Source organism: Pinus tabuliformis, chromosome 6 (assembly GCF_031772625.1).
Source record: "Pinus tabuliformis cultivar Carrire ecotype Pingquan chromosome 6, CPIR1, whole genome shotgun sequence".
NCBI classification, from domain to species: Eukaryota; Viridiplantae; Streptophyta; class Pinopsida; order Pinales; family Pinaceae; genus Pinus; species Pinus tabuliformis.
The window spans coordinates 589,001,945-589,021,204 of NC_142292.1; positions in this window are offsets into that span (position 1 = coordinate 589,001,945).

The following is a 19,260-nucleotide window of genomic DNA, read 5'->3' on the forward strand; positions in this document are numbered from 1 at the left end:
AAACTCCTTTATCAGTACAAGGAGGAGGCATAATTTCCATACCTTCAGTCACTCCTAGCACTGCAATTTTTGGCTCTACCTGCATTCCATCTTCGAGTGTTGGCACCCAAGATTTTTCCTCCAGCACTGGTTCTTTCCATTTTGGAATGCCTACCAATGCAATTCCTTTGGTTCTGTTAAGTTTTCCATCAGCTGCTTCCACGTCTATGACTTCCATGGAAATTGGGTCAGCTTCTTTTGAGGGTTTCCCTTTTGGGAGTGGTGATATACCACATTCTAACCCAACTTTAGGATCAATACCTTTTCCCTCCATAGGTCAAAGTTATAATCCTTTCCAAGGATGGACTAACCTAGATGTTAGTGGACTTGGAGTCGGGAATCAATTCTCTTTTGGCCAACAGGGGAATATGTCATATTCCTCCATGAATTCATTCCATAGTTTTTCTCCCTATGCTAATGCATGGAACCCTTACCAAGGGCTCTCTGCTCCATTCAACACCTCTCTAGGGGACAATCTCACTAGATATGGAAATTTTTCAGCAGGAGTTGGATAAACTCTGATTTTTTCTGGGCCACAAGGTTTTCCTTATGGTTCAAGTTTTTCTATGAATAACTTTAGGAAACCTGGTGCCTTCACAAATCTAGGGTATTCTTTTCAGAACGTTGGAAATTCTTCTAAAACTAACTGGAATCCTCAAGGTCCTTCACGCTTACCTTTCCTGGCAACTTTAAACTTGCCAGATCTATCAAAATTCACTAATGATCTGATATGATACAACCTGGTCTAGCCTTCGGTTCCAACCAAACTCTCGTCGGACATACCAAAATTCGAAGGGAAGACTGGTGAAGATCAAGGCAACCATATAACAACTTTCCATTTATGGTGTTCATCGAACTCCCTGATAGATGATTCAATTAGGTTGAGATTATTTCAATGCACCCTGACTGGGAATGTAGCTAAATGGTACATTGAACTCCTAGGGGGCACCTTCGCTTCGTTTGGTGATTTGGCTACCCTATTTTTAAACCATTTTTAGTTGCCCATCCATTATGATGCCGGAACTGAGCTATTAGCTAATTTCCACCAGGATTAGGCAAACCACATTTTGGATCATATCCAGGAATGGAGGAGAAGGAAGAGGCTCATTAAAGCTCATATTCCAAGATAATTCCTTCTTGAATGGTTTCTAAAATCTTTGCAACCTAAAATTTCTAAGGATGTATCACTCTCTAGTGTATTCACCGAAGGACAAGTTATTTTTAGAGCCAAGTAGCTGGAACTTATATATTCTCAATCTAGGGTTCTTCAGAAAATTTTACCTGATGCTCCTAGATATGAGGTTGATCTAACCAAGTTGAAGCCAGGTTCCCATAACGACGAACTAGTCAGACCAATTGATCATAGCATGGATAACCTGCTAAATCGATTGCAACAGTTGTCTTTACAAATTGTTTCTTCTATGCAGGCATCGCCATCATTGCCTATGACTTCTCAACCTTCATCTGTAAATGTCGTTCAAACTTATAACCTCAAAGGGAACCAATAATCTGATGGGAAGAAGAAAGGAAGTGGTAGGGAAAAAAATCAGGATGGAAGGGTAATGCAAATAAGCCCAACAATGATGATGGAGGGGGTAAAAAAAGAGTCTAAGAAGAAAGTAAAGTTTCCATGAAAGTTATGCAATGGTGACCATTTGAATCATCTTTGCCATAAGATTCAATATTCTCAATGCTTTTTGGTTCAACAAGGGTCTTATAGCTCCTAGGCTATGCTAACTAACCCTTTTCCCCAAGGGCAACACTTGTTTGCTAGTGTGCATTCTAGTACCAGTACACACACTGGGGGCAACCAAGAAGGGGAAAATACATCAAATGTTTATATGATGAGTTCACATATTGACGTTTCTACATGGTCACATGGTTATGGTGAATCAAAATCGTCTAAGGCTAAGACTACTCTTGATGTTTCAGAGCCACTCATATCGAGAGGCCCGTAGTTGAGTCTATACCTCGAATGTTGAAAGGCTTTGCAAAACATTCAACAATTAACCCTAATCCCAAGGTAGCTTAGAACTACTCTATTGTATAAGATCTGGCTCAGAGTCCTTGTGTCATGTCAGCGTTAGAGGTACTCTAGTCATGCCCAATGCAAAGGAGTGTATTATGCACTGTGATCGGAGCAGTTGATCCAAAAAACTGTCGAACATCAAGAAGAGACTCCCACATCATATGGCTTTTCAAATCAAGTGTACATATTGAAAGATTAATATCTTTCGAGCCGTAGTTGATGAGGGAGCTTAAACATGTGTAATGTCTATATCATGTTGGAAGGCTATCATATCACCTCAGGTTGTTCCTTCACCTACTCTATTAACATGATTTGATGGTCATTCTCATAGACCACGTGGGATTATTCCAGCCTTTCCCGTCTTTGTTGGGGGTAAGGTTGTAAATATTGAAGTAGAAATAGTTGATGAAAATTTGGATTACAATCTCCTTTTAGGTAGAAATTGGATTTACGAGATAGATTCTATTGTATCATCATTATTTTTCATCCTCTGTTTTCCTCATGAAGGGAGAATTGTAACGGTTGATTAGATGGATTATTCTCTAGGTGAGTCCATTGCATCTTCCGAATCAACTGTTCCATTAGTGAACAATCCGAAGCAACCTATAAAGAATATAGGAGTTGGAATGTACTCTTCCTTAATGGGTACCTTTGATTTTCCTACTCCTATTGCTAGAATTAATGCTATTTCATTATCCAAGGCACCTTCTCGAAGAGAGTTCTTTAGAACTCATTATTTTTCTGATCCTTGGCCCTTACCCTATTATACCACCACATTAGATGAGGGGTAGGTAGGTGGAATGGAATTTCCTATATCTGTAGCTGAAATTTCTTATCGGTCTATTGTTAACACTGCAAACTTTGATCCTGCTCCTTTTTCACTAGAGGAGTTGGATGGAGAAGTGGCTCTAGCTTGGACTCTAGATTCAACTTCTACTATGGATTGCTTAGATATTGTTTTGCAATTATAAGAAGCACCTCTAGAGGCAATGACGGGCATTGAAAGACCGTGGAATGATTTGCATCATCGGTCATATTTCCTCCCTCATTTGCGAGAAGTAGAATTAAGCCTATCCAGTTCTTCATCTACTAGTGTTGTTCACGTAGTTTTAAATCCTTTGGCTCTAGCACAATTTTTGACTGAGGGTAACATGTCTATCATTTCACAAACTATTCTAGTGAACATCTCTAGGAATCCCAACGTTATTGAAAATGTCTTCATTGGAGCCGACTATTCCCCTGAAGAAATTCAAACTTATACCGATCTCTTTAAAGAGTTTCGAGACTTCTTCACTTCGTCTTATGAGGAAATGCCTAGGATAGATACATCTATAGTCCATCATGAGAACAAGACATATGAAAATGAAAAACCTATTTGCCAGATGCTTTGACCATAAACCCTAGAAAAGCAACAACTATCAAAGCTAAGGTTGAAAAGTTGCTTAAGGCGGGTTTCATATACCCTGTTCCTTTAACTAAGTGGGTATTGAATCCAGCCCTAGTGGACAAGAAGCAAGGAACGATCCATGTATGCATTGACTTTAAGGGCCTAAATAAGGCTTGTCGTAAGGATAATTACCCCTAGGCCCTTTATTGATCAGATTATATATGAATGTGCGGGTAATGAAATTTTCGTATTTATGGACAGATTTTTCGGTTATAATCAAATCACTATTCGTCTAGAAGATCAACATAAGATATATTTTATTTTCCATTTGGGTACATTTGCATATAAAAGATGCCTTTTGGCCTTAAAAATGATGGAGCTACCTTTTAGCGGGCCATGCCATATGCTTTTCACGATATTAAACATGTTATCAAAGCTTACTTAGATGATTTAGCTGCTCGTTATCGAAAGAGAATAGATCATCCTAAACATCTTCAATTGATTTTTGAATGATGTCATTTTTATAAAATCTGGTTGAATCTAAATAAGTGTGTTTTTTCCATCACATATGGTTGGTTTTTGGGATTCATCGTGTCGACTGAAGAGATTTGGGTAGATCCCTTCAAGGTTGAGGCAATACTTCAGTTGCCTCCCCCATCCTCTATTCGTCAACTTCAGAGTCTTTAAGGAAAAACCAATTTCTTAAGGAGATTTATAGCTAATGACGCCAATATTACAAAAGGATTTATGATATTGCTTAAGGAAGGGGTCCCATTTCTATGGGATGATTTCACGCAATGCTCATTTAATGCTTTGAAAAAAGAATTAACCTTTGCTCCTTTGTTGAGTCTACCTGATTATAGTAGAGACTTCATTTTATATCTTGCTGTAGCAGAATCAACTATTCATATGTTTCTGGTTCAGGAGGATGATGCTTTCTTTGAGCACGTAATTTATTATCTAAGTCGAGGCTTAGTGGGCCCTGAATTGCGCTATTCTCCCATTGAGAAATTAGCTTTGGCAGCTATGCATGCTGTCCAGTGACTTAGATATTATATTCTTCTTAGAAAAAATTTCGTCTTAGTAGCCGTCAATCCATTCCAATTTGTTCTTAGCAAGCAAGTGATTGGGGGCAAATACAATAGATGGATTGTCATTTTACAAGAATTTGATCTCGAATTCATGTCGGTTAAGTCTAATAAATCCTTAGTATTTCCAGAATTGATCTCAAAGTTGCCTTGTGAGGAAGAAATAGTTTATGGGGAATCTTTTCCTAATGAATGTATTTTTCTTATTTCCTTGCAAGATCATTGGTATGGAGATATTATTATATATCTCTAGAGTTCAAAGTTTCCGCTCACTTTTTCGAAGGATGAACGTAGAAAATTACCTCACCTAGCTAAAAGCTATATTATTATAGGTGACACTTTGTATTGTCACAGGGTTGATTCAATCCTTAGACATTGTTTAACCTTAGAAGAAGCTGATTTTGTGCTTAATGATTTCCACAGTGAAGCTTTTGGTCGTCATCTATCTAGGCTTGCAACAACCCAAAATATTTTGCTTGTAGGCTACTTTTGGCCTTCAATCTTCAAGGATTGTATTGAAGCGATCAAGAGATGCCACCCTTGTCAAGTTTATACTTGGAAAATGCGGACGCATCCAGCTCCGCTTTTCCTTGTGATCACCGTTAATCCTTTTACGAAGTGGGGTATTGATTTTACCACTTGAAAGTTACCTTCGGCAAGAAATCAAAAGTATATCATCGTAGTTGTAGACTACTTTACTAAGTGAGTCAAGGCTATGCCTACTCTCAAGAATGATGGTGAAACAACAACCATGTTTCTCTTCAATCAAGTTATTTCCTGATTTGGTATTCCTAAAGAGATTGTTACTAACCATGGTAGTCATTTACAAAATCATATGATGTCTGAATTGGCTCGTAAGTTTGGTTTCTGGCAGGAGCATTCATCTCCATATTATCCTCAGGCCGATGGGTAGGTTGAAGCCGTGAATAATACCCTAAAAATAATCCTGCAAAGGATGATTAACAAAGCTCGATCCAATTGGCACATTATGTTATATACGACACTTTGGGCATAATGAATGTCAGTTAAGACTGCCACTGGTTTTAGTCATTTTCAACTAGTTTATGGGTTAGAATCAATTTTTCCTATGGAATGTGAAATTCCTTCCCTTAAATTAGTTGTTTAACTTCTTCTAGATACTTCTAGTCTCGAGGAATGCCTCGTTCATTTGGAACATCTCGATGAGCAATGTGAAGATGCAGCCATAATCAAAGAAGCTCATAAAAAGAGAGTAAAAACTCATTATGATAACAATGTCCATCCTAGAGTTTTCTCTGAAGACAACCTTGTCCTGGTCTATGACCAAGACAAAGATGCCTTTGGGGCAGGACATTTTAAATCTATGTGGTACATTCCCTTCATTGTCAAAAATGTTTTGAAAAAGGGAGCTTATGAGTTGATTTATTTTGAGGGAAACAAGTTGGCGGAGCCCAGAAATGGGTTCTATCTTAAAAAGTATTTTTCTTAGGCTTCTACCTAACATTTTCTTGGTTGTAAATATTGTATATTTGTGCATATCTATCTATCGGTTTCATAGTGATGTCGTTATTTTTTATCTGCTTTGGCAGCTATTTATGGAAGATTTGATATATCTAGGATTCGTCGATGGTGTTAGTAGATTTCCACGGCTTGGGTGATTTATTATCCATCTCGCTGGTTGTTGGTTTTAAGAGGTATATGTATCATTCCTGCTTCAAATAATGTCACCGAATATACTGTTGTCATTAATTTATTATCTGAGGCAATATCTCTTGGTATTGATTCATTAGTAGTTTACTTGGATTCACAACTGATGGTATCTCAATTAAATAACATCTATCATGTGAGAGATCCTTATTTATATCGCCAATTTATGAGAGTTTGTTTATTATAGAGATCATTTGTTTATATTACATTTATTCATATTCCACAATAAGAAAATTCATTTGTGGATTCTATCGCTAATCAAGCATTAGATTGGCATATAAATCATTCATCACATTAAAAAAAATAAAAAATAATCGAAGTATCATCTGTATATATATGATCATCATGATAAACCATTTGTACATAGATAGAGTTTTATGTCCAAAATAATATACAAAATTAGGACAAAAAATGTCCTACAAAATTAGGGCTCATGCCCATAATCATGTCTAATAAAAACATATATGGTCATACATCTATGGGTCCTTCTCAGGGGGGGAAGCACAGAAGAAAACAATGGCATTTTCCACCCATCGGAATAAGCATACCTAATCACATGGCACTCCTACCATGCATCTTTGCATCTCCTCTCGAAGATCTTTTACAACCACCATAGGTACCTAGAAAGTCAACCTCACCAAGTTTCTCTGGACTGCATAGAAGGTCCTCTCAGTCTCCGCTATGGATCCTTCTGCATCTCTTCTGTGATGCTTGTGTCGAGGTAGACTTTCATGTCTTATTGGTCCAACATCTGTGTCATGATCAATAATTTTGTAAGTATTTGTCTCATAATTTTTTTTTAGAGTATTTATACTTAAAATCCAAAAAATTAAAACACATTTGTACCTATGCCTCCCCACGTTGCATCCAGTGGCAACACCAGGTCTGGATCTCCTCTGAAGTCCATGCCAACATAGGGGTAGTCCTCGACTTCTATGACTTGTTGTTCCCACCAGATGAAGAACTCGTCATCAAAAGTATTTCTAGGGAACTCACTGCCCCCTAGTCATTTCATTAGATCAACCCATCTGCCCTTTCGTGGATCCCTTGGGTTGCTGATGGTGGATAATACCTTGGGTCAAAGCCCTAGTACTCTCTCAAAGAGGAAGGAACACAAGATGGTTCCATATCCAAAGTTCTTTGTCTGACATTTTTGGATATAGGTAAGTTGTTTTTTCATATTGGCTAAGAGGGGTGTGCACGAATCAAAAATTTTCATGGAACACTCCACTGCAAGACTCATTGAAACACGAGAGGCCTGATGTAGATAAGATGAACCATTTACTCTCGCAATGGTAAAAAGAAGGATTCTTAGGGCTAGACTATTTAAATGTTTGACTTGAATTTGGGTTCCAATCTTCTCGGTGTTTCCTAGACAGTAGATGTGTATGAAGTCTTCCACACTAAGGCTACCTATTATTCTTCCTATTGAGTTGACCCTGTCTCCTCTCCGGGAAAGAACTATGATGAAATATATATCCTATATTTCAATCCTTAGAGGCATTTGGTCAATAACAAAAGAATATTCTTCTGGATCGCAGTAGTGGATTAACATCTCAAGCAACCTGGTCTTTGCATTCATATTCGCCATTTTGAAAAATTTCAATAATCCAAATCCTTGTATGGCATCTAATGCATTTGGATCTTCCATTACTTCATTATTAATCACACTATTCTCTCTTTCACGCTAAGTAATTGACATTTTGAAAAAAAAAAATGTGTTTCTGTTATGAAACCAGCTCAAGAAAAGATAGAAAAGATAGATCAACGCCTTAGAATTCAGCCTCTTCGAGGGGGCAACCTCCTTTACATTACATAAATGAACAATTCTTGGATGATTCAAATGAAGAAACCTCCTTTCTATATATAGGAGTCTAAGGAGTCACAAAATAATCCAGCTGACCTAACAATAATAATATAAAGCCACAAAAATAACAATAGAGGGATTCTATGGGGCACAGTAATAACAATATGGGGGCAATAGGGGCACAACAATATTAATAAGGGGTATAACTACAATAGTAATGGGGTAATCACTAGTATTATAGGGACCCAAAATGCCCCTCTCCTTCAAAAAAGTGTTGTCCTCAACGCTTGAGTAGTTCTGGATACTTTTGCATAAAATTTTCATCCTCCCATGTGGAATCTTCAGCAGATAAGTTCTTCCACTTGATAAGATACTCTGAAATTGATCGATTTCGTAGCTGTCGAGTTCTTGTTTCTATGACTGCTTCAGGTTCCAATATAATTTTTCCTTCCTCATCAAGTTCTGGCAATATTGTTTGAACTGGGAGCTTGTCGCCTATAACCTTCTTTAAACATGAAACATGGAAAACTGGGTGCAATCGAGAAGCTGCAGGAAGCTCCAATTTGTATGCCATAGTACCAATCTTTTGCAACACCTTGTATGGACCATAATACTTTGGTGATAATTTATTATCCTTCTTAGCTTGCTTGAGGGACATTTGCTTATATGGTTGTAGCCGTAGGAATACCCAATCACCTACATCAAAACTTCTTTCACTGCGATGTTGATCTGCCTGTTGTTTCATTCTATTCTGTGCCAACACGAGGTTATCCTTTAAGAGTTGGAGGACTTGTTGTTGATGTTCGATGTGATGTTCCACTGCCTGAACCTTAGAATTTTCTCTTAAATATGATGTGATGGATGGTGGTTGATACCCATAAAGTGCCATAAATGGGGTCATTTTTGTTGCTGTATGGAAGGAAGTGTTATACCACCATTCAGCCAGAGGCAACCATTTGACCCATTGTCTATTTATCAGATACAAAGCAACGAAGATATCCTTCCAAACATTTGTTTACTATCTCAGTTTTCCCATCAGATTGAGGATGATAAGATGAGCTATGAGCTAACTGAGTACCAAGACAAGAAAATAATTCTGTCCAAAAATTTCCAGTGAAAATGGGATCTCTGTCACTTACAATAATCTTTGGGTTTCCATGTAGCTTTTGAATTGTTTCCATAAATGCAGTAGAAACTGTACTGGCTTTAAATGGATGTGATAATGCACAAAAGTGTGCATACTTGGTAAGTCTGTCAACTACCACCATGATGACACTCTTTCCCTCAGACTTGGGTAAACCTGTGATAAAATCCATTGAAACCTCCTCCCAACGTTGGCTTGGAATGGATAAAGGTTGTAATAGACCCGGTGTCTTAATTGTTTCAACTTTATTTTGTTGGCAAACCAAACATTCCGCCACAAACTTTTGAATATCTGATTTAAGGCCATCCCAAAAAAATTCCTTCTTAACCTGTGGTAAGTTTTTAAAAATCCTGAGTGCCCTCCTAAGGGAGAAGTGTGCAATTCCATAAGAATCTTTTGTTTTAGCTGGGAATTCTTACAGAGGTATAAGCGATCTTTGTACCATAACGAATCATTTTGCCAGCTAAATGTATCAGACGTACTGGAATCTTGTTGTAGCTTTCGAATAAGTGCCCACACTTCTTCGTCATTCTTCCATTCCTCCCTTGCTTCGTTTATCCAATCTGGTTGGATAATAGAAATGGCACACAACAATGCTTCCACATCCTCATCCTTTCTTGAGAGTGCATCTGCCACCACATTTTGCTTCCCTTTTTTGTAGATGATTTCAAAGTCATAACCCAACATCTTTGTGACCCACTTTTGTTGCTCTTCAGAGGATAATCTTTGTTCTAAAAAGTATTTAAGGCTATCATGATCCGTTTTTACCTTGAAGTGTCTTCCCATTAGGTAGGGTCGCCATTTCTTAAGTGCATGGAGTATTGCCAACATTTCCTTCTCATAAATAGCTTTTCTTAAAAACTTTCCCTTGATTGGACGACTTTCAAAAGCAATGGGTCTTTCATCTTGCATTAGAACATCACCAATTCCATTTCCTGAAGCATCACATTCCACAATAAAGGTTTTTGTGAAGTCCGGTGTAGCTAAGACCGGTGCTTGGCACATTGCCTCTTTAAGATGTTCAAAGGCCTTTGTTGCTTCCGGAGTCCATGAAAATGCATCTTTCTTCAATAATGTTGTTAGAGGTGCTGCTATTCTCCCATAATTCTTAACAAACTTGCGATAATACCCTGTCAACCCAAGAAATCCTCGCAGATGCTTTATGGATGTGGGGATTTTCCATTCCTTAATGGCTTTAATTTTGCTAGGGTCTACCTTAACTCCTTCATGAGATACAATATGACCCAAATATTCCACCTCCTGGACTCCAAAGAAACATTTGGATCTTTTTGCATATAATTGTTTCTCCTCCAATAGTTGTAGCACCCTGTCAACATGTTCAACATGATCCTTCCAAGACTTGCTGTAGATTAGTATATCATCAAAAAATACTAACACAAATTTTCTAAGGAATGGTTTGAAAATTGAATTCATCAAACCTTGAAATGTTGAAGGTGCATTGGTAAGGCCAAAAGGCATGACCAAAAATTCATAATGACCCTCATGAGTTCTAAATGTTGTTTTCGGAATGTCTTCAATCTTCATTCTGATTTGATGATATCCTGAACGAAGATCCAACTTGGTGAAGTAAATTGATCCATGCAATTCATCCAGTAATTCATCAATGACAGGAATGGGGAACTTATCTTTAATAGTGAGCTTGTTGAGCTCCCTATAATCCGGACACATGCGCCATGATCCATCCTTCTTGTGCACCAATACTACTGGAGCAGAGAAAAACTTTGACTCGGTTGAATTATACCAGCCTCTAGCATTTCTGCAACCATACGTTCAATTTCACTCTTTTGGACATAGGGATATCTGTACGGCCTGATGTTTGGAGGAACACTTCCTGGAATCAGATGAATAGCATGATCATGATCACGCATAGGTGGGAGACCTTTGGGAGTCTCAAATACCTTGGAATGATTGTCCAGGACTTTTTGGAGATCTGGAGAAATAGATGATTCTGATGTGGAAACATCTAGCGAACATAATTGTGCAATTACACCTCTTTGCTCCTTTTTTAGAAGCTTTTCATACCATTAGAGCTGATTATCTTTCCTGGTTTCCCTGCAATACCCCTTAATTCAACTTCCTTTCCTTCCATAGAAAATTTGATGAAAAGTTCTTGAAAATTAAAAGCTATTGTACCCAAGGATTGTAGCCATTGGACTCCTAGTACAACATCAGCACCTCCCATTGGAATGGAAAGCATTGGGCTAGTCAATACATATTCTCCCATGGATAGCTTGATATTATGGCACTTTCCAGAGCAATTTATTGTTCCTCCATTTGCAATCATCACTTGACACTCTGGTGCTGGATATAGGAAGCAATTCAATTCTTTTGCTACCCTACAATGAATAAAATTGTGGGTGCTTCCTGAATCAATCAACACTATTACCTTTTTCTTCTTGATTTGTCCTTCTATCTTGATGGTTTGAGGAGTGGTAATTCCCGCCAATGCATTACAAGATATGGTCGGATTTATTTGTTCTTCATCTAGGCTTTGTTCCTGGAGTATATCCTCTTCTTTTGACCTTTCTTGCTCCTTTTCTTCTTCCTCTTCACAATCTATGTAGAATAATTTCTTCTCAGCACACTTATGACCTTTAGTGTATTTGCTATCACAACTGTAACAAAGCCCTTTTGCTCTTTTTTCTTCCAATTGTTGTGGTGTCAACCTTATAGGTTGTGGAAGACTAGGGGCAACAACACTTCCGTCTTTATAGTTGTGAGTGGTATGCTTCCTGGTTGCCATAATTTTGCTTTCCATTTTTCTTGCTAACCTGAATGCCTTCTCTAATGAATCAGGTTCCCAAAGGCGAACATCATGTTGGATATTATCCTTTAAAGACCCTATGAACACATCAATCCTATGCTCCTCTGGAATATCTTTTACCCTTATGTTCAATTTTTGGAACTCCTCAATGTGCTCCATTATTGAACCCTTTTGTTTGAGACTTATCAATTGGCTAAAAAAAGTGTTGCTTTTTGTATCCTCATAATGTGCTATCAATTCTTTCGTAAAAATTGCCCAAGTGATAAATTGTTTACGAGAGCAAAGCCATTGATACCATACAAACTGATTTGGTTCCAAATATAAAGTTGCCATACGTACCTTTTGTGTGTTTTGCACATTATTGAGATCGAAAAATTGCTCCATCTGTAATATCCATGTGGCGGGATCCTTGCCATCAAACTTCTCATATCGATTTTTGGAATATGGTGGGTCTTCGATCCAACATTAGAGTCTATGATATCATGATTAACATTTCTTTTGTTCGCATCATGAGTTTCCTTTACTACCTTTTCACCATTAGTAAGTATTTCTTGTAGAAAATTTGTCAAATCTGTCTTCATATCTGTCATGCCTGTCTTCAAGTTTGTGTTCAAATCTATCTTCAATTCTTCCATGTCTATCTTCAAATCTGTCTTCCAATCATCCATCTTAGCTTCCACGCCCTTTATCTTAGATTCCATACCATTTATCTTAGCTTCTGTTAGCTTTTGTGAGCGTGACATTTGTTGCACTTGTTCTTGTAATTTTGATATATCATGTAGCATTTCTTCCTCTTCTTCATGAGTCATGCTAGAGCTTTCAGGTTCCTTACTAGGTGTTTGCATTTTCTTTCCTCGGGGCATCAGTTACCGATAATAATTCTTTACTATGCCCTTTGAATTCCTTCAAACCAGCTTACGCAAAAATTTAAAAAAAAACTACACACCTTTTTTCACTTTGTAGAAGCCTGATATTGCCTCTGATGTATCTCTGTACTTTCCAATCATCTAGTTCTAAATTTGTGAGTTTAGTAGCCCTCTGTGTCCTCTTTCAAATGCCACAAGTCTGACCCAAATTGGATTCTCCAAGGAAGAGTTATGTGAAATCTCCCACAGTGACTTTCTTATAGACTAGTTCAGTAGAGCGAACTTGTACGACGTGCCACGAGTCACTGTTTCGACCTTTGGATCTGAAACATGCATACAAGAAACTATAGTACGTCCTCTTTCTGTACCTTCTTATGAAATTTCAATCCGATCCCCAGAGAAAAAGTTATAGCGAATTTCCCCAGGTCACCTGTTTTGAATGTAATTCAGGAGTCTGCAAAAAGACCAACTTCCTCAGATTATATCTCCACAAATATCATGCGAAAAGCTCTAAAATTTGGAACCAAGGTTCAGCACGATTTCTTCTCAAATGGGTTTTTTTTGCGACTTCTGAAATGTCACAGAAAAAAAAGTTATAGCGAAAATGCCATGATGACCTGTTTGGAGCAGCGAAACCCTAGAATCCAAAGCTCTGATACCAAATGTTATGAAACCAGCTCAAGAAAAGATAGAAAAGATAGATCAACGCCTTAGAATTTAGCCTCTTCGAAGGGGAAACCTCCTTTACATTAAATAAATGAACAATTCTTGGATGATTCAAATGACAAAACCTCCTTTCTATATATAGGAGTCTAAGGAGTCACAAAATAATCCAGCTGACCTAACAATAATAATATAAAGCCACAAAAATAACAATAGAGGGATTCTATGGGGCACAGTAATAACAATATGGGGGCAATAGGGGCACAACAATATTAATAAGGGGTATAACTACAATAGTAATGGGGTAATCACTAGTATTATAGGGACCCAACAGTTTTGAATCCATGTTCTAAATTTTGAATTCGCACACATGCGGGTTCGGTATTCACACAGTTGCTTATAGGGATTTTCTATATGCAGTTCATATGTGTCCAACCCATGTGTATGTGGAGAGAAATTTTCAGACTAAATTGCCACGGTCAAATTTTTGACAAAAACATTTAAAAAGCAATAAAACTGATCAAAAATCAGTTAGAAGGTTACCTGGAGGATTGGAGGTTTAATGAACGGATGAATTTGATGGATTAAGCTTGCTCGATTTTTTCTCCACAACTCCTTCATCCAATCTCTCAGAACACAAATGAAGATTTGTGAGTCAAAAGTCCTTATATAAGTTGACATATGAAAATTATTTTTTCTAAAGTTTATTTTTCTTTTTTATGGGCTTTATGATATTTTTGGCTTGGAGTGTTGGGATGGGTCATTTTTTCAGGATACTTTGAAGATTGTTGAGAGATTGCTTCGATTCCATAATTGCAGACCCATCATGGTAGGATCATTTTTTCACTAGAATATAGGTTAGGGGATATCATTTTCTGCTACATTTTGCATACTAGCCTCCATACTGCGATATTTTTTCCATAGGGTCAACCCCAACATGTATTGGTTCTTAAACCATTTTCACTTGCCAACTTATAAAATCATGATATGATTTTAGAGCCAACCTTTACATGGGAATCTTAGTTAGATCCTTGCTAGCATATGTTGCCCATACTGCTATATTGCGTAGGCTCGAGAATCCTCTTTAGTCCTACCATGACTGTGCGTTGAAGACTCATTCTCTTACTTCTTTGCTATTTTTTTGGCTTTATACCCTAGAGGCTCCTTTGTGTTGATTTGTACTGCTGTAATGCATGTTGACCATTTGTACCTTTTGGCCTTAAGCCAGCTTCACTTGGACTCGTGTTTAAGCCACCACTTAACCATGTCTTTTGCGAAATCAAACTTGCAATCACTTAGCCTTTGCAACTTGATAACCTTTTACTCGTGGAAAGAACATTCGTTTGAGTGTCACTGAGCAGTTTCGTCACCTTGCACTGAGCATAGGAATGTTCCCCTCCCAGGAACTAGCGCATCTATATTTGGACACTCGTTCTTTCCATTGTACCATAGGAATTATTTTATTCTTTTTTAGGCTTTCTAAATATGAAACATATAAAAAAATTATATATTCCAAAAAGAGTGGGAATGGGACATTACTTCCATTATTGATGGCAACTAGAGTCACTTGTGTCGCCCTTGAACAAAGCACTCAAAATTAAGTCTTTTCTCCATTGGGATGGGCTTTAGTTTGACTTAGGAGAGCCTTAACCTTGATATTGAGTTAGTACTCCTCTAGTTGGTTATATCTTCCAATCATATGGAGAGTTTTTTGTGCCTCTTGCATGAAAAAATTATACAAAGTTATCATATGATGCCATATTGTCACATTTGAGTTGTGCTTTTGTTCAAGGGAAGTAAACCTGAGTCGACCTTTCTACAGTGTCTCTTGACTCATTTTCAGTCGACCATCCCTGGTTGTCAGAGTCATGTTCACTATCACATCAACTATTTGGTCCTTTACTCGTGCTAGTTTGAGAAGGTCTTCATTGACTTCTTGTTGGTGGGTCTTGCTCTTATCAACTACGACAAATTGCTCTAAGAGTAGACCTAGAGCTGCACCCTGGCCCTATTTTCATTATTGATAGGTCACCTTGTGCTCAACATTGATCAGTATCATGGGTCTTTGACTGAGTGGCTTCCCTCACCTTCGACGTCAACTTTCATTATCACACATTGGGATTCATGCAATACCTTGGTTTCCATCTGGCCTTATTGGTGGATTCGTCACCTCTGTGTCAACTTTCATTATTGGTTGGTTTAGAGGGTTTCTATCGTGCACTAGCTACATCTTGTGTACACTGGAAATGTGCTTCGGTTGGGTTGTGTTGAGGGCCCTAAAATCGGGTCAACAACAAGGAGGATACCCACCCGGTCCGGAACCTGGTTGGCGGCTCCTTGCCCGTTTGGTGTAGCGGGTCTGACTGGGGATAATGGGACCAGCTTCCCAATCTAAAGGATGTGTGTGTGTGTGTAGATTTTGATGATGCTAATCTAAAGGTAATTTTAAGCTAATTTAATTCTAAACTCTAAACTGACTCTATGCTACTGTAATCTAACAAAAAACAACACATCTAATCTATACTAACCCGGGGTAGAATTCTTTCATTATGCGATCTAAAAAGATTTCATACAATAACTGGTAATAAAGATCATTCAGCTATCATAAGAATATAAATCAATTAAGATAAACCATTCTGCATAAGAAGTTAGGCAAAACAGTTGTGAACAGCATATCGCATAATAAGTTATTCATATGTCAAGCACAAATAAATGACTCCACCGTACAAAAGTGCCAAATGGTAACCCACACATTCGTATGTTAACATATAAACAACTCAGTTGTATATCACTCTAAGAATATAAGCAGAAATTAATCAAGAGATAAAAGTACCATTTATGACTGATTTCACTCACAAACTTCAAGCAATAACGATTTATCTCTACTTACTTCTAACATCTACTAAGAGTATAGAAGTGCAACATCAGTAGCAGACATTAAAATGCAAACATAAATAAATCTCGATCCATCCATTCATCAAAAACCCCCTCCGAGGGTGCAAAAGTGCATGTTCTGAGGACAAGTTTTTTGAAAAATTTCCGGACCCTTCTCCAAATGCCATGAGAAGGGTTAAATGCTACTAACTAACTAATCTTAATTACACAAATTTAGGAAACGGCTTCAAATGACCGCCCTTTTACTAAAACAAATTTATTTCTAAAAATTGAATCTAATTTCTAACCGTTTCTGTATCTGCTCCTTAGTGCTGTAAGCAATGCAAGGTTCGCCTGGAAAGAGTCGGCTGGTTTTCTTTTTCTTTTGCTCGAGCTATAAAAGTAGAAATAACAAAAGCTGGCACCTCTTTCCGACAAACTAGAAGATATTTTTGAAAATCTTCCTCTGGCTGGGTGTATTTGCTTTGTGTATACTTAGTATAACCCAGATTTCTTTCAAACTGATTGTGCTGTTGCTATTCCGGTTTCCGGCCATGCGAATGACTCAATGAGTTAGGGATTTCGTTGCCTGAACAATCTTCCGTATTGAAAATTTCTTCCGTTCTTTGTTCCAGGCTTTTCTGGAGCGTCCTCCCTCTTTATCGTTTTTCTTTTTGCTTTACCCAGTCTGAGCTTCAGGATCTTTTGCAAACATGCTGCTTTTGTGCGCCTTTGACTCTGAGTCTTGGATAGTATATTTTCATCAGTGTCTGTTGAGTGATACTCTGGAATCCGCGGCCCTGCTGCATGCGGCATCCATTTGCGAAGGCATCTCCTCTCTGTTCTTCTAGTATTGGCACTTTCCCCTTTTCCTTAGATGTTTCCTGCATATAGATTTATATTAGTTGCTGTCTTACAGTTTACGCAAAGGAAAAGAGAAATGACGAAAAGATTGACATGAAAGCTTTAAGTTCTAATGAATGCATAATCATGACACTCATAATGACTTGACTTTGCGAAAAACGCAACACGATCATCCTTGGATACTCAGGCGTACAATCATTAATTTCCCTTAAGGTGCGTGCTCAATTTTGGGTTTACAGATCATGCCGAAGAAACTTTGCGATGAGTGGTTTCTGCGATTCGCATCGCAGTAATTAATAGTCTCATTCATCGTAGATCGCAGATCGCAAGATCGCAGTTTGTAAGATTGCAGATCGCAAATCGCAAGATCGCATTTTTCATTTGATCCGTGTGCGCTGCTTATGCGACGTCGCATATCGACCGTCGGCGATTCCTTAGGTTTCCTTTTACGGGTGCTTTCAAAATATGCGATGCGATGAATTTCGCATCGCTTCTTTGCAGTTTATTTATGCGCATAGGAAAATACTTCACTCTCTCTTTGCGATGCGATATAGCTTTTAGGGAGTTAAATAAAAAACTTTTGATAAAAGTGTTTTTGGGATTTTTTGTTAAGGGTCCCCATTTGCTTGATGTTATTGCTAATACCAAACAAAGAGGGGGGTTGTTGGTAACCACAACAGGTTGCTACATCTTTCTTTGTCTGATTCCTTCCACATTATTGGCCTATGGGTTACACTCGTGCTGGATTGATGAAGGATGTCTTAATGCCTTCCTTCCAACAGATATTTTCCCATCAACTTCAACTCATTGCTATGGGAATAAGGTCTAGAGTCCATTTGGCAGTACCTTAGGGTTTGAAGTCATCAGTGGTAGACTCCTTTGCTATCGATAGTGGGAAAACATCATTCTTTCCTCATTGATCCAGGTGGATGTTGGTGGCCACCCACCAACCCATTTGGACCCCCACAACTGTCTCTTTCAGTCTTTTCAGTTTCCTAAATTGTAGCACAGTTTACTATTTTTAGCAGTTTTTCGGGTCCTGAACTTCCGGAGCCGTTTTGAGGCCCTAAACGACGTTTTTTTGGAATTCTGGGGCGACAATTTGGCGTTTCATCTTCTAGGGTTAGGTTTCGGGATGTGAAGGGTTTTCCATTGTTTCTCAACAATAAATAGGCCTTCGAGCCTCATTGTAAGACAGTTCGGAACAGTTCAGAGGCATGTAGCCGCACATCTCTTCTCAGAGATAAGCTACCATCGCCCTAGCTGGTTTATTTCCATTTCTGGTTGTAAGCATATTTCAGTATTTTCCATTAATGAAATGAAGCATTATTTCCGCTGCATCTCTGTGTTTATGGTTATTGCATCTCTGTATTTATGGTTATCTCTGTAATCTATTGCGTTCCTGTTTAAATCCGGATCAGTGGTATCAGAGCGGTCTGCTTTTTCTCTGTTTTTCTTTGCATGTCCCCAACGAGGTCGGGATATAAGGAGTTAGGGCTTGAACTGGTCGAACCTTTGCAAGACCAGCCTCGCAAATCCCGACGGCCTCCCATGGCGGATCAGAAGAAAGACGAGGGAGCAGGAGATCCTATCAAAATCTTGCTCGAAGAAGCACTCGAGCGGCAAAGGAACGCGATGATGGATAGCTTTGCGCAGATTCTTCAGCGGCTACCCAGAGGCGATGCATCGGCTTCCAACAGCGACTCTGGAAATGCCACACCCTTCAAGGTACAAGTTAATTTTGAAATCCCCATATTCGAGGGTCAAATAGACGCAGATGCCGTAGATAAATGGTTAAATCTGCTAGATGGGTATTTTTCTGTTCACGAATTTTCAAGTCGGGAAAAGATTGTTTTCGCTCTTCTCAAAGCAGCCCCCCACGTCAAGGACTGGTGGGAAACCTACTGCGAACAGAAGGATGAAAGTACAGGCTCACTATTTTCAGCCGCACCCACTTGGAATGACTTCCGGGATGCCATCAAGGAGCAGTACTACCCTGTCGGAACTTATGAGGACAAATACATCAAA